This window comes from Eschrichtius robustus, chromosome 13 (genome assembly GCF_028021215.1).
Source record: "Eschrichtius robustus isolate mEscRob2 chromosome 13, mEscRob2.pri, whole genome shotgun sequence".
Classification (NCBI taxonomy): Eukaryota; Metazoa; Chordata; class Mammalia; order Artiodactyla; family Eschrichtiidae; genus Eschrichtius; species Eschrichtius robustus.
Genome location: NC_090836.1, coordinates 12,566,746 through 12,583,853, shown reverse-complemented (window position 1 = coordinate 12,583,853; position 17,108 = coordinate 12,566,746).

Below are 17,108 nucleotides of genomic sequence, written 5' to 3'. Positions count from 1 at the left end.
AATCATTTTTTTTAATGTCAGGTTTTTATAATTTGTCTTTCTAGACAATCACATTTCAAGCAAGGAAATTGTTTTCTAGATATTTTGTCATGTACTTGAAATTGCTTTAAAATTGTCTTTCAATGTAAGGCAAATCACTTGGCAAGGCACATTCTTTAAAGTTAAAAAATGGCGGGGGAGGAGTGGTGGAATGGCAAAAAAATTTTAAATTGAAGTTCCACCCATGGTGTTACATGCTCTTTGATCTTGCCCTCAAACAGTAGAGACTGAGGAAGCATCACTAAGATTGGTCTTAATCTTTAAAGAATATAGTTAAACATAAATGGCTTGAATATCAGAGAAAAGAAGACAGTTCACCATCTCATGCTAGTAGTATCTAATAGCAGTAATATGACTAACAGTTGGAGGGTCTCTCCCAGAATAATCAGAGTAAATTTGGACCTGCTGAAAAGAGTACATTGGTTCAAACTTCCGAGTTTAGTTATAGAGTAATATTTTTACTTTTTATTGAAGTATAGTTTACTTACAATATTATATTAGTTTCAGGTGTAAAAATATTGATTCACTATTTTTATAGATTATACTTAGCCCAGGATTCTTTTTAATTTAAAGCTAAGATGACACACACACACACACACACACAAATAATACAGGTAATTAGATTTTTTAAAGTTGAAAACTTATATTACAATAACTCATTGTTAGCTTTTAATTATATTGTTTCTTTGATAATCCTAGACAATTTATTTATACCATATGTTTCTGTTTGAAGACACTTAAGTTACCTCTGTAGTAGTACATCTATTATACATAGAGAAACCAGTGGTATGAACATTTGACACTGGCCACAATTTCACCCCTCTGATAGTCCCTCTGGGAAAAAGTGTTATTTCTGATATTTTTATTCATTTTGTTTGCAGACCTCTTATTATATGTTATGTTGGCCACAGTGCTATACAAGGTACAAAGATAAATGAGACAAATTTCTGCCCTCAGAGTTCAGAGTCTACTGGTAGAGAAAGACAAATTATAACATTTGATATTATATAACATTTTATTGATACTGATGTAATGCTGTGCTTTGAGAGAGGTAATTACAGACAGAGCACCTGATCCAGCAGGATGGGTGTGAGAGGACTCAGGACTCCATGGCAAGAATGAACACTGGAACTACATCTTGAAGGCTGAGCAAAAGCCAGCTCAGTATGAGTGCTGGCGGAGGGGCGCAGGGGTGGCGTGTTGAAAGAAGGGTAACCGTTTCAAGAAGGATCATGCACAAAACATACAGATGGTAGGCCATCTATTATAGTCTGTCAGCTGGGAGCAAACAAATAGGTGCATATAGGCCAAAGCTAGCTTGGCGTAGAATTTTGCCACCGTTCAACATAAATATTCATGGAATCATATAGATACATATGTCTATACTGGCTAACAAAACCGTAGTCTAGTATAAGGTGACTATTACACAATATGTTTGCAATGAATAAAACTTTCAGATGCTCTGGAAATTTTCTCCAACCTACCTCCTTTTAAAACCCTGTGATAGAGATTCTGTCGTAAATCATGCTAAATACTCCACTCATCTAGTTATACACTGTAACTACCTTCTTTATAAAGTAAGAGGATGGCAAGGGTCCTATTCAAGATAGTAAATTGCGATACAAATATTGAAGGTTATTCATGTGTGTGTGGAAGGAAGCACTTAGCACTATTACTTCTCCACAGTCATTACGATTGAACCTCTTGGGAGTCAAGGAAACATCAATTTCCTCTGTAGTTTTCCTGGGTAACCTAGATGTAGCTCCATTTGGGCTTTTGATTAATAACAGAAGACTACCCAGCTCCCACAGCTTTTCCCTTGTCTCAAACCACCTTATTTTAGGGTCACAGATGTATGTCCTTATTTGATGGAAAGCTGTTTTATTCCTAAACATCGGGGAGAAGGTAAACACTGCTTTTTTAAAAATAGTAAGAATCAGTGCAACCTGCCAACCATTGTTATTCATAATGACTTAAACACAAGTCCCTTTACATTCCTATTTCAAACTCAATTTGCTTACAATTCAGGTAAAAAAGTTAAGTTGCCAGAATAGATAAATGATAGAGTGGCACTGGATAAAGGCAGGAGTGAGAGGCACTTTATACTTTCAGATGATCAAGCCCTTCTATTTAACGCTGGGGTTTATGTTTAGGATAGTTTGTGATTCCTTTCTCTATAAATTCCACTACCATAATCACCAGCTCTAAGCAGAACTGGGTTCTTAGTTACATTTTATTTGTGTAATCAGATGCGTCTAATAGAAAAATGGCAATCCTGCTTTCAGGATTGGTAAATGTTGCCATTCTGGCTTGAGAAGGGTTTTGTTGTTGTTGTTGTTATTGTTATTTTTAACAAAATTAGGAAAGGAATAGGATAGATTTGAAGTCTAACATATTTAGCATATTTATTCAAATATTCTTGAAATTTCTGAACCCAGTTGTCATGAAGAACTGTGTACCTTTAAATGATCACAGCTGTGACTGAAAGGATAACAGACAGCTGATCAGTGAAACACAAAATAGATTACATACCGGAAAGGATCATAGATCATCTCCTTAAACATCCTTAGTTTGTAAGTAAAGAAACAGACCAGAAAGGATATGTGATATTTCAAATGTCACAGTGGTTGAGTTAGGATGCTGGATGATTCCATAACCTAACCTTTGAGCTAGTGTGCTTGGTATACACACATTAGACTAGCGTTAGTTTACAAATATTGGTGGTTAGAAGTAACATGCAGCACTGCATTTATCCATTCGTCATCTCCTTTTCAATTCTTCAGAAGGGTCTAATGACATACAAAGGCATTTTGCAAAAGAAGAGATTGACATACACAGAAAATAAAAGCCTTAAATTGTATGAAGGCAATCACACCAAGTGTTCCTTACTTCTTGTGGTACCAATATCACCTAAATCCACGCTATTTCAATCATTATCATTCTTTCAGTGTTTATGAGAGTTATAGTGTATTATAGTATGTCTTATTTTAGTGAATTAATTTTATATTTCCTTCCAGAGGCCCCAAAGATTCCAATACCTTTCTTTAAGTACCTCACAAGACTCCATACAGGAGAGCAGAAGTATTAAGCAATTGAAATGTCAATTGAAAAAAATGCACAACCTAGAAGTTGAGAATTATGTTTTATCTGGCAGGCAAAACTGAGGATTTAAGCCTGGGACGCACCCTCTCAGGTAGCTTTGAGGGACTAGTCTCAAGAGGTAAGGGAGGAGCCAGGATATACAGGAGTTTTTGCAACAAAGACCACGTAATCGGAACATCAAAAGATTACTGTTAATTAAAGAAAACCAGACGTCTCAGGTTAATGAATTTAGCCCTTTTCTGTGTGTGGGAAAATACAAAAGTCTGGGCTCACTGAAATCATTCCTTTGATGTGCACCTCAGCTATCTGGGCCAGTATCCTGTGTTTTCCCATCCTGAGTCTCCTCAGGGTCATTGCGGGGTGGGCTGCAGTGGCTGACGGCTTGATGGCAGGCATCCTGTTTCTATCTTGAGTTCCCTCAGGGCTCACCATTGAAGTGGCTGTAATATGATGGCTTGATGGCTGTAACATCCTTTGTTTACTGATATGGCAGGGAACGTTTTTTCATTGACAGAAATAATGTGAAAATATTGCATGTCTCTTACTTCTAAAGGCATTGTTTTTAATGTAAAAATTTTTGGCCATCAGAGCAAAAATGAATAGCTACTACAATTCTACCTCAAACTTAATTGGGGTGGGTTTCTTTTAGCAGTAAGTAGAATGCATCTGGTCATTGCTAGATGATTGGATTGAATTCATTTCAAGCAAGCCCATATGCGAGCGGTAGCAATGTCAGTATCAGACATTCATCAGCATGCTATAATTTTCAAAGAAAAGAAACTTCAGTTTCCATTGTGGGCAGTAAATTAACTTTTATGAGTTCTTGTGACACCAATAGAACCTCTGACTCCACCCCCAAGAGCTCATGTAACAAGATTGAGTAAAATCAATCTAAAAAAATTAACTTTGATAACCAAGGAAACATAAAAACCAGTGTTTTCAAGTAGGAAGTTGAATACATGAATTTATAATTTCACTTCGCAATTCAAAATGAAAGGTCAAATCGTGTCCCTGGGCGAGGAAGTAGGAATGACTATTGTTAAACAGTAATTCAATAAGTGAATAAATGGCCAACTAATCTTGCAGTCATGGTAACTGATTTCTCTATGACTATACTGAAAACAGATTTGCCTGAAAAAGTAAAAGTTCTCATTTTATTCATACAGCCTAGATTTCACATAAGACAAGACAGACATAAACAAGCATTTGCTGCTAATGTTTTCAATATTTGCTATTGAGAAAATGATACTGAAGATGTCTGTAGGAATGGTGAATATTTGATTAACCACTGTACACTCTGATTATTTTTTTCCAAGCAGTAAATAGGCATATATTAAACTACAAAGCATAAAATTTTCCAACTAGGATCACAAGCTGTGTTTCTGAATCCGCTGATATTAGAAACAAATTTGTGTGACGAGTCTACCTATAAAACAAAGGTTTCTGATTAGATTTAGAAAAGACAAAGATGAAAGGTAGATTTGGACATTCAGATAGGCCACATAGAGAAAGCAGCATTCTAATGGCATCTAAACATATACTACATTATGCATATTATATATTGTATATATCCTTAAATTAAATATATATATCCTTAAAGAGAACTGATAAATGCCATAGCAATGCATAAAATTCTGAGGCTATGAGGTTAGCAGAAGGATAGTAAATACTAAAACTTAGAACAAATTTAGGATTTATTAGGATTCATGATAAAATGTATGCTATGTATCCAAAGACCCCCATCCCCTCCTGTTTTAAATAGGTTCTAATGGGGGAATTCTCTGGCGGTTCAGTGGTTAGGACTCCGTGCTTCCACTGCCGAGGGCCTGGGTTCAAGCCCTGGTTTGGGAATTAAGATCCCACAAGCCGGGCTTCCCTGGTGGCGCAGTGGTTGAGAATCTGCCTGTCAACGCAGGGGACACGTGTTCGAGCCCTGGTCTGGGAAGATCCCACATGCCGCGGAGCAGCTAGGCCCGTGAGCCACAACTGCTGAGCCTGTGCGTCTGGAGCCTGTGCTCCCCAACAAGAGAGGCCGTGATAGTGAGAGGCCCGCGCACCGCGATGAAGAGTGGCCCCTGCTCTCCGCAACTGGAGAAAGCCCTCGCACAGAAACGAAGACCCAACACAGCCAAAAATAAATAAAAAAATAAATAATTACTTAAAAAAAAAAAGATCCCAGAAGCCATGGGGCACGGCCAAAAAAAAAAGAAAGTAAGTTCTAAAGTTCTAATGGAATGCTTAGTAGAACAAAGATTTTTTTTTTTTTTTTTTTTTTTTTAACTGAAAGATGAGCTACTTCTTGCAGTGGCTGTAGAGGTGTGTGGATCAAGAAAAGAGATGAAAAAATTTTAGGACATTGAAATATCTGTAGGTTCACAGGAATATTCCAGTCAAGAAGAAGAACCTTATGATGCAAAAGACAGAATGAAACTGTAAGACAAGTAGGAGTAAGCTGTTTTCATGTAGAAGGGACCCGGTACATCATGTTTAGTTTGCAGATAATGAAACCATAGAAATTTAGCTTAGCGCCAGAAATAGTCCTAGAACCCTCACCGCACAATCCTTACTTCAATGTGCTTGTAATTACACTGAGCAAAAGGGTTGTTTTTTTGGGGGGGGGGGTTGTTTGCTTGTTTTTTTAACTTTCTTAGTCCCTGAGACAGTAGGATGTTATGATCTTACTTCTGAGGCAGGAAAACAAACAGCTATATCCTAAGGCATTCTTTTCTCCACCAGGGCCTGGTCTAGCTACAAAACTCAACTGATAAGGTTCCTAAAGGCAGAATTCCAGTGAAAAGGAACTTTCCCCTGTCTACTTCAACCTGAAAGGAGTAATCAAATTTGAAACGACAAAGATAATGTTTCTTTAAACAGGTTTACTCCATAAATAAATGTATCAGATTTCTTAGTCAATTTTTCTCTCCCTGAAAGATAAAGTGTGATAATCCCATGAAACGAAACCAGTTAGAGTCATTAAAAAACACAATTTTTCATGTCCAAAAAAACCTTGGGAGAAGACTTATGGGGCTTTGGAATATGAAAAGAACTGTTCTAAGAAATGGCGGCAAAGCAAGTGACCCAACTACAGCACAGGTATTAAAATTTTTTGTCAAGCATAAGTTATGGAATCAGGTAAATATGGAATCAGGTAAATATGAGACACATTTCCTGTTTTCACAGAACTTAGGAGGAAGCTAAACAAGTAGTCCAGTAATTAGAACAAAGGACGCTATATGTACACCAAAGGAAACCATAAAGGATATGAAAAGACAACTTACGGACTGGGAGAAGATATTTGCAAATGATGCAACCGACAAGAGCTTAATTTCCAAAATATACAAACAACTCATACAATTCAACAACAAAAAAACCCCCCAGATAGCCCAATCAAAAAACAGGCAGAAGACCTACATAGACATTTCTCCAAAGAAGACATACAGATGGCCAATAGGCACATGAAAAGATGCTCATCATTGCTAATTATAGAGAAATGCAAATCAAAACTACAGTGAGGTACCACCTCACACCAGTCCGAATGGCCATCATTAAAAATTCTACAAATAATAAATGTTGGAGAGAGTGTGGAGAAAAGGGAACCCTCTTACACTGTTGGTGGGAATGTAAATTGGTGCAGCCACTGTGGAGGACAGTATGGAAGTTCCTCAAAAAACTAAGAGTTACAATATCATCCAGCAATCCCACTCCTGAGCATATATCCAGACCAAACTATAGTTCAAAAAGATACACACACCCCTATGTTCATAGCAACACTATTTACAATAGCCAAGACACGGAAACAACCTACATGTCCATTGACAGAAGAATAGATAAAGAAGATGTGGTTTATATATATATATACAATGGAATATTAGTCATAAAAAAAAGAATGAAATAATGCCAATTGCAACAACATGGATGGACCTAGAGATTATCATACTAAACAAAGTAAGTCAGAAAGAGAAAGACAGATACCATATCACTTATATGTGAAATCTAAAATATGACACAAATGAACATACCTATAAAACAGAAACAGACTCACAGATGTAGAGAACAGACTTGTGGTTGCCAAGGGGGTAAGGGTGGGGGAGGGAAGGATTGGGAGTTTGGGATTAGCAGATGCAAACTGGTATATATAAGATGGATAAACAACAAGGTCCTATTGTATAGCACAGGGAACTATAATCAATATTCTATTCAGAATGGAAAAGAATATGAAAAGTAACTGAGTCACTTTGCTGTACAGCACAAATTAACACAACATTGTAAATCAACTATACTTGAATTAAAAAAAAAAAAAAAAAAAGGACGCTGTATGGAGAACCATAGCCAGAAACCTGACAGGGTAGTAACTGAACTTTACTGCACATTAGAATCACTGGGGACTTGTTAAGAAAACACAAATAGATGTTCCCCAAACTCACAGTTTTTGTTTATTTGTTTGTTTGTTTTTTGTTTTTATTAATTAATTAATTAATTTATTTATGGCTGTGTTGGGTCTTCGTTGCTGCACACAGGCTTTCTCTATTTGCGGCGAGTGGGAGCTACTCTTCTTTGCAGTGTGCCGGCTTCTCATTGCAGTGGCTTCTCTTGTTGCGGAGCATGGGCTCTAGGTGCACGGGCTTCAGTAGTTGTGGTGCATGGGCTTAGTTGCTCCATGGCATGGGGGATCTTCCCGGACCAGGGCTCGAACCCGTGCCCCCTGCATTGGCAGGCGGATTCTTAACCACTGCGCCACCAGGGAAGCCCGAAACTCACTGTTTTTGATGTAGCAGGTCTTGAATGAGGCCAGTAAATTTTTATTTCTAACAATTCCCCAAATGATGCTCAACTTAGACTTAACACTTTGAGAAGCACTTTCTAAGGAAGCAAGGAAATTCTCCAAGAAGTTTAAGCTTATTTAAGTTATATGATATGGGAAAGCTGAGTATAAAGTACAATTATATACTTATTTTAAGCTATGGCTATCTAATAGAAACAAAGTAGCTCAAAAACAGTCACTAAGTAAAACTTCTGTTCCTGCCCGTGAACCAATTCCACTTCTGCCCAAGATGAAATAACTGATACCCAAGTAATTCTTCCAAGGTGAACAATGGTAAAATGTGACAAAATATATGAGGAATATTTTCAGATGTTGGACAACAGGCAGCATAAGATTATTATCTCTGGGGAGGAAAATCCCTCAGAGAGGAAAATACATGAGATGAACCAAACAATGACCTTAACTTGTTGGCTGGGGCACATTCCTGATTGAGGTGTAAGGTGGCCCCCTGGGTCTCAATAAGCTGATAAGGCAGAAATCATACTGATGTTGCCACATTGGCTGAATAGGGCAGGTTATCAAAGAGAAGAGAGCTACCAAAAAAAAAAAAAAAAATCTTTGTATGACTCCTCTTAAGATTTCAGCCAAATGCGAATATGCACATGCACAGGACAAAGATAAGTGAGGTCTTCCAGGGACTAATTTCTAGGGATCTATGATCTGAATGGAGATCCTAGAGCTGTACAGGAAGACAGAGAAATTTTAACGAGCCAGAACAGAGAAACCTTGCTGAATACATACAGGCCTAAATTAAGAGCTACTCTAAAAGCACCCTTAAAAAGCTTAAAAACAAACTTCAAAAAGATCAAGTTACCAGTGAGTTAACTGCCGACTGAACAATATGAGGGTGTTTGTGCCGGCTTTAGCCTATTGATAACCAGTGTTGTGGCTGGACTGGCCCTTCAGGTTCTTGTTACAGTTGCAGGTGGCCCTCAGCAATAACCATCAGGAAACTTTGAAAAAAGAATGAGGTTTATTACTCACAGGTCCTGGAGAGTACCATGGCAAGCCTGGGCCCACAGGGCAAGGTTGTGGGTAGAGAGAAAGAGAGCTTGGGCTTGTGGTTCTTTTATTGAGGCTGAGGGTGGAGGCCTAAGAGTTTTGCAGGTTCACTCTTTGTACTCTTTGTTGGTGAATTGAAAACATAAGAGTGGGAATTTAAAACACAAGAAGAGAAAAACAAGCACCCCAAGTGCTGAGTTATGTAAATCAACCAAAATCTCTAAAACAAAGAAGCCTGATTAGCGGGCTGGATGGAGGGAGCGGTGGTTACTGCCTCTTTATCTAGTTCTGTGGCTGATATTGTGTTTATTTGAAAGAGCCATCTATGAAATGGATACCTCAACAATCAAAGTGTAAGTCAGACACACAACCTTTCAAAAAAGAAAAACCAATTGTCAGGCTTATGCTACAGAATGGACAAAATAATTGCAGATGCCATGGATGTTAAACGGATGTTAAAGGGATAATGAGGGTGTCTTATGGATAACTTTATGCCAATAAATTTAACAACTTAGAAAAATGGTCACATTCCTTGAAAGACAAAACTTACCAAAATTGAGAAAATATGAAATAGAAAATCTAAATAGACTTATTCTTATTATGGTAACTGCAATAATAAAAAAGTTTCCACCAAGAGAACACCACATCCAGAATTAGTGACTTATATCAAATACTTAAGAAAGAAATAATACCAATTTTATATAATGTCCTTCAGTAGAAGTGGGGAGGTTGGAATATTCCCAGACTGTTTTGAGGTCAGCATAATTCTGTTACCAAAAGCAAAGATATTACAAGCAGAGAAAACTGCAGACCAATATGTATCATGAACATATATAAAAATCCTTAACAAACTTAGCATATTAATTTAGCCAAATGGTGTTTATCATAGGAATGAAAAATTGGCTTCACATTTGAAAATCAGTGTAAGTCAGCACAATAACAGGTTAAAGGGAAAAGCCACATGGTCATCTCATCAGATATAGAAAGGACTTGACAAAATTATGTACCAGTCATGATAAAAGTTCACAGCAAATTAGGAATAACATGGAATTTCCTCAATCTGATAAGTCATATCTATAAAAAACCTACAACTTACTTAATGGTGCAACACTGAACACTTTTTATCTTAAGATCAAGAATAAAGAAAGGGTATGTGCTTTCATCATTTCTATTCATTACCATATATCATTTCTACTCAGTACCTTCCATGGTCTTATATAATGCAACAAGGCAAGAAAAATATAAACTGCATTAAAAAGTAAAATTGTCTCTATTTGCAGATATGAATTTTTATATAAAAATATCTGAGGTAATCTATGAAACAACTACTAAGTGAATTTAGCAAGTTCTCTACACAAGTCAATATGCAAAATCAATTTGTGTCCACATACTTGCACCATACAGTTATAAAATAAAATCCAAAAATTTTACTTACAATAACATCTAAACAAAATACTTAGGAATAAATTCAACCAAATATCCAAAGGCTTATATACTGAAAACTACAAAGAATTGCCCAGAGAAATTAAGGAACTAGGTAAATGAAGGGATGTATCAAATTCATGGATTGAAACACTCAATACTGTTAACCCATTAATTCTCTCCAAAATAGATGGGAATACACTCTAATTACAATCCCAGAAGGATTTTATCAAAATTATCAAGCTATTTCTAAAATTTAAATGGAAATGCAAAGAGCCTACATTAGTCAAAGTGATTTTGACAAAAATCATTGGAAGACACTGTCATTTCAAGACTTACTATTAAGGTACAGTAATTAAGATATTGTGGTGTTGGCATAAGGATCAAACAGAAGAGATGGTCCAGAAATAATCACACTTACACGGTCAATTGACTTGAAAGAAAGTAAAACTATTCAATAAAGGGAATAAACATCTTTTCAGTGAAAATTGGTGAAACAGCTGTCTATCCACATGGAAGAAATTAAACCTCAACACCTATCTTACACCACACAGAAAAATTAACACAAAATGGACATTACATAAATGCTAAACTTATAGACCAAAATGTAAAATCTAAATCTATAAAACACTTAGAAAAAAATATATCTGTGCAACCTGGGTTATGGCAAATGTTTCTTAGACAGAATGCAGAAAGCGATAACAACAAAAGAAAAAAATGTTAGATTTTTGTTCGTCAAGACAGCATTAGAGAATGAACAGACAAACCAACTCAGAGAACACATTCACAACACATACATCTGACAAAATATATGTATCCAGAATATATAAAGAATGCCTACAACTCAATGACAAAAAGACAATCTTGTTTTAAAATGGGGGAAATTTGGGACTTCCCTGGGGTGCAGTGGTTAAGACTCCGTGCTCCCAATGCAAGGGGCCTGGGTTCTATCCCTGGCCAGGGAACTAGATCCCACATGAATGCCACAACTAAGAGTTCACATGCTGCAACTAAGGAGCCAGCAAGCCACAACTAAGGAGCAGGAGAGCCACAGCTAAGAAGCCCGGCTGCTGCAACTAAGACCCGGCACAACCAAATAAATAAATAAATAAATATTTTTTTAAAATTAAAAAAATAAAAATGAGGGAAATGTTTGACACTTCACTAAGAAACATTCACAAATGGCATATAAGCACATGAAGAAAGCTCAGCAAGTTAATCAAGGGAATGCAAACTGCAACACAATGAGATCCATTATATACCCACCACAATGGCTAAAATTTAAAACACTGACAATACTAAATATCAACAAGGAGGATGTGGAACAACTAGAATATTCATACATTAGTAGAATGTATTTTTAGACCAGACAAAACTATGGTATGCTGGTTAAAAAAAAAAAAAAGGCAAAACAGTGTTACTGAGTTCAAACTTATATGGCTTACTGCCTGACAGGCCAATAAAGCAAGAGATGAGTTGCTGGGCAAGGAATAGTTACTTTATTCAGAAACTCAGCAGACTGAGAAGATGGTGGACTAGTGCCCCCCAAAAACCATTTTACCTGAGTTAGAATTCAGGTTTATTTATAGTAAAAAGGGAGGGGGTGCAAACTTCTTGGTGATGGAATCCTTTGTTCTTGCAGCTGTCCAAGTAGGTCTGGTCACAATGTTCCTATAAACCTCCACCAAGACAATTGTTATTTTCTGTTCCAAAACTTTTTATCTCTATATGAATGGTAAAGTGTTATACCTTTAGAGGTAAGAGCCTTGAGAATGGGCTATCCTGTATATTTCAGGCTATAGGCAACATTCTTTTAAAAAGGTGCAGAAAGAGGGCAGACAGCAGAAGCAAGAAGAACTACAATCCTGTAGCCTGTAGAACAAAAACCACATTCACAGAAAGATAGACAAGATGAAAAGGCAGAGGGCTATGTACCAGATGAAGGAACAAGATAAAACCTCAGAAAAACAACTAAATGAAATGGAGGTAGGCAATCTTCCAGAAAAAGAATTCAGAACAATGATAGTGAAGATCATCCAGGACCTCGGAAAAAGAATGGAGGCAAAGATCGAGAAGATGCAAGAAATGTTTATCAAAGATCTAGAAGAATTAAAGGACAAACAAACAGAGATGAACAATACAATAACTGAAATGAAAACTACACTAGAAGGAATCAATAGCAGAATAACTGAGGCAGGAGAACAGATAAGTGACCTGGAAGACAGAATGGTGGAACTCACTGCTGTGGAACAGAATAAAGAAAAAAGAATGAAAAGAAATAAAGACAGCTTAAGAGACCTCTGGGACAACATTAAACGAAACAACATTCGCATTATAGGGGTCCCAGAAGGAGAAGAGAGAGAGAAAGGACCAGAGAAAATATTTGAAGAGATTATAGTCAAAAACTTCCCTAACATGGGAAAGGAAATAGCCACCCAAGTCCAGGAAGCACAGAGAGTCCCATACAGGATAAACCCAAGAAGAAACATGCCGAGACACATAATAATCAAATTGGCAAAAGTTAAAGACAAAGAAAAATTATTGAAAGCAGCAAGGGAAAAACGACAAATAACATAGAAGGGAACTCCCATAAGGTTAACAGCTGATTTCTCAGCAGAAACTCTACAAGCCATAAGGGATTGGCAGGACATACTTAAAGTGATGAAAGGGAAGAACCTACAGCCAAGATTACTCTACCCAGCAAGGATCTCATTCAAATTCGATGGAGAAATCAAAAGCTTTACAGACAAGCAAAAGCTAAGAGAATTCAGCAGCACCAAACCAGCTCTACAACAAATGCTAAAGGAACTTCTCTAAGTGGGAAACACAAGAGAAGAAAAGGACCTACAAAAACAAATGGTCATAGGAACATACATATTGATAATTACCTTAAACGTGAATGGATTAAATGCTCCAACCTAAAGACACAGGCTTGCTGAATGGATACAAAAAAAGACCCACATATATGCTGTCTACAAGAGACCCACCTCAGACCTAGAGATACATACAGACTGAAAGTGAGGGGATGGAAAAAGATATTCCATGCAAATGGAAATCAAAAGAAAGCTGGAGTAGCAATACTCATATCAGATAAAATAGACTTTAAAATAAAGAATGTTACAAGAGACAAGGAAGGATACTACATAATGATCAAGGGATCAATCTAAGAAGAAGATATAACAGTTATAAATATATATGCACCCAACATAGGAGCACCTCAATACATAAGGCAACTGCTAACAGCTATAAAAGAGGAAATCGACAGTAACACAGTAATAGTGGGGGACTTTAACACCTCACTTACACCAATGGACAGATCATCCAAACAGAAAATTAATAAGGAAACACACGCTTTAAATGACACAATAGACCAGATAGATTTAAGTGATATTTATAGGACATTCCATCCAAAAACAGCAGATTACACTTTCTTCTCAAGTGCGCATGGAACATTCTCCAGGATAGATCACATCTTGGGTCACAAATCAAGCCTCAGTAAAATTAAGAAAATTGAAATCATATCAAGCATCTTTTCTGACCACAACACTATGAGATTAGAAATCAATTACAGGGAAAGAAAACATAATAAACACAAACACATGCAGGCTAAACAATACGTTACTAAATAACCAAGAGATCACTAAAGAAATCAAAGAGGAAATCAAAAAATACCCAGAGACAAATGACGATGAAAACATAACGATCGAAAACCTATGGGATGCAGCAAAAGCAGTTCTAAGAGGGAAGTTTATAGCTATACAAGCCTACCTAAAGAAACAAGAAAAATCTCAAGTAAACAATCTAAACTTACACCTAAAAGAACTAGAGAAAGAAGAACAAACAAAACCCAAAGTTAGCAGAAGGAAAGAAATCATAAAAATCAGAGCAGAAATAAATGAAATAGAAACAAAGAAAACAATAGCAAAGATCAATAAAACTAAAAGCTGGTTCTTTGAGAAGATAAACAAAATTGATAAACCATTAGCCAGACTCAACAAGAAAAAGAGGGAGAGGACTCAAATCAGTAAAATTAGAAATGAAAAAGAAGAAGTTACAACAGACACGGCAGAAACACAAAGCATCCTAAGAGACTACTACAAGCAACTCTATGACAATAAAATGGACAACCTGGAAGAAATGGACAAATTCTTAGAAAGGTATAACCTTCCAAGTCTGAACAAGGAAGAAATAGAAAATACGAACAGACCAATCACAAGTAATGAAATTGAAACTGTGATTAAAAATCTTCCAACAAACAAAAGTCCAGGACCAGACGGCTTCACAGGTGAATTCTATCAAACATTTAGAGAAGAGCTAACACCCATCCTTCTCAAACTCTTCCAAAAAATTGTAGAGGAAGGAACACTCCCAAACTCATTCTATGAGGCCACCATCACCCTGATGCCAAAACCAGACAAAGATACTACAAAAAAAGAAAATTACAGACCAATATCACTGATGAATATAGATGCAAAAATCCTTGACAAAATACTAGCAAACAGAATCCAACAACACATTAAAAGGATCACACACCATGATCAAGTGGGATTTATCCCAGAGATGCAAGGATTCTTCAATATACACAAACCAATCAATGTGATACACCATATTAACAAATTAAAGAATAAAAACCATGTGATCATCTCAACAGATGCAGAAAAAGCTTTTGACAAAATTCAACACTGATTTATGATAAAAACTCTCCAGAAAGTGGGCATAGAGGGAAGCTACCTCAACATAATAAAGGCCATATACGACAAACCCACAGCAAACATCATTCTCAATGGTGAAAAACTGAAAGCATTTCCTCTAAGATCAGGAACAAGACAAAGATGTCCACTCTCTACCACTATTATTCAACATAGTTTTGGAAGTCCTAACCATGGCATTCAGAGAAGAAAAAGAAATTAAAGGAATACAAATTGGAAAAAAAGAAGTAAAACTGTCACTGTTTGCAGATGACATGATACTATATGTAGAGAATCCTAAAGATGCCACCAGAAATCTACTAGAGCTAATCAGTGAATTTGGTAAAGTTGCAGGATACAAAATTAATGCACAGAAATCTCTTGCATTCCTATACACTCATGATGAAAAATCTGAAAGAGAAATTAAGGAAACACTTCCATTTACCATTGCAACAAAAAGAATAAAATACCTAGGAATAAACCTACCTAGAGAGACAAAAGACCTGTATGCAGAAAACTATAAGACACTGATGAAAGAAATTAAAGATGATACCAACAGACCAAGAGATATACCATGTTCTTGGATTGGAAGAATCAATATTGTGAAAATGACTCTACTACCCAAAGCAATCTACAGATTCAATGCAATCCCTATCAAATTACCAATGGCATTTTTTTACAGAACTAGAACAAAAAATCTTAAAATTTGTATGGAGACACAAAAGACCCTGAATGGCCAAAGCAGTCTTGAGGGAAAAAAAACGGAGCTGGAGGAATCAGACTCCCTGACTCCAGACTATACTACAAAGCTACAGTTATCAAGACAATATGGTACTGGCACAAAAACAGAAACATAGATCAATGGAACAGGATAGAAAGCCCAGAGATAAACCCACACACCTTTGGTCAACTAGTCTATGACAAAGGAGGCAAGGATATACAATGGAGAAAAGACAGTCTCTTCAGTAAGTGGTGCTGGGAAAACTGGACAGCTCCATGTAAAAGAATGAAAGTAGAACACTCCCTAACACCATACACAAAAATAAACTCAAAATGGATTAGAGACCTAAATGTAAGACCAGGCACTAGAACTCTTAGAGGAAAACATAGGAAGAACACTCTTTGACATAAATCACAGCAAGATCTTTTTTGATCCACCTCCTAGAGTAATGGAAATAAAAACAAAAATAAACAAATGAGACCTAATGAAACTTCAAAGCTTTTGCACAGCAAAGGAAACCATAAACAAGATGAAAAGACAGCCCGCAGAATGGGAGAAAATATTTGCAAATGAATCAACAGACAAAGGATTAATCTCCAAAATATATAAACAGCTCATGCAGCTCAATATTAAAAAAACAAACGACCCAATCCAAAAATGGGCAGAAGACCTAAATAGACATTTCTCCAAAGAAGACATACAGATGGCCAAGAAGCACATGAAAATTTGCTCAACATCACTAATTATTAGAGAAATGCAAATCAAAACTACAATGAGGTATCACCTCACACCAGTTAGAATGGGCATCATCAGAAAATCTACAAACAACAAATGCTGGAGAGGGTGTGGAGAAAAGGGAACCCTCTTGCACTCTTGGTGGGAATGTAGATTGATACAACCACTATGGAGAACAGTATGGAGGTTCCTTAAAAAACTAAAAATAGAATTACCATATGACCCAGCAATCCCACTACTGGGCACGTACCCAGAGAAAACCATAATTCAAAAAGACACATGCACCCCAGTGTTCATTGCAGCACTATTTACAATAGCCAGGTCACTGAAACAACCTAAGTGTCCATCGACAGACGAATGGATAAAGAAGTTGTGGCACATATATACAATGGTACATTACTCAGCCATAAAAAAGAATGAAATTGGGTCATTTGTAGAGACGTGGATGGATCTAGAGACTGTCATACAGAGTGAAATAAGTCAGAAAGAGAAAAACAAATATTGTATATTAACGCATATATGTGGAACCTAGAAAATGGTAGAGATGAACCGGTTTGCAGAGCAGAAATTGAGACAC